Source organism: Triticum urartu, chromosome 3A, assembly GCF_056163025.1.
Source record: "Triticum urartu cultivar PI428250 chromosome 3A, HENAU_Tu73, whole genome shotgun sequence".
NCBI classification, from domain to species: Eukaryota; Viridiplantae; Streptophyta; class Magnoliopsida; order Poales; family Poaceae; genus Triticum; species Triticum urartu.
In genome coordinates, this window is record NC_141875.1 from 26,307,085 (window position 1) to 26,307,731 (window position 647).

Consider the following 647-nt stretch of genomic DNA (forward strand, 5'->3'; position numbering starts at 1 on the left):
CATATGCATGACACTAGTATAAGTTACTCCTCATTATGACCAGCCTTAGTCACATATTTTGTTGTCACGAGGAGATCGCACATGAGTATCTGTACCTCATCTTTTCACGAAGGTTCGTGCCCACCTACCCGGGTTTTGGGCGGTGTTGCGACTTGCGAGTGAGTTGGATGCGTCCGGCCAAGGGATGACCTCGTACGTTTTTGGCGGCCAGATACGACCTCTATCTGGTACGTGGCGTGTGCAGCAAAGACAGAGTCCACCGCTATATCTTGCTTGGGTTTTGAGACTGCATCCGGCACGAGAACTGAATCCAACGAAAACTTGGTACTCAGCCGAGCCACACTGTTCCTTCGCGGACATGCGATAAAACTGAAACGATACTGAGAATATTAGCATGACCCCTGCGTAAGGATGACACACACAAATCAAACCGCGCCACACTGTGACACTCCTGTCCACTTCGTCCATCTAGGCGCAACGTGAAACAGGCTCAACCAACTACAATATTTATTTAGATCCGGCCGTTCGGTTTTCCAAGGACGTTTTTCGAGGGAAAATAGCGCCTGTTGGCGGCTTACCGGCGCTATTTTCGATGTGGGGGCCTCCGGTTCCCAGCCACGACCAGAACAACATCGACCCAAAATTTA

General features: G+C 50.2%; 1 non-coding gene across 1 annotated transcript; it reads left to right on the forward strand.

Annotated features, from left to right (window-relative positions):
* Positions 1-344: 344 nt before the first annotated feature.
* Positions 345-445, forward strand: LOC147978104 (U6 spliceosomal RNA). Its single transcript, XR_015600065.1, has one exon. It is a non-coding gene; the product is annotated as a U6 spliceosomal RNA (small nuclear RNA).
* Positions 446-647: the final 202 nt, after the last annotated feature.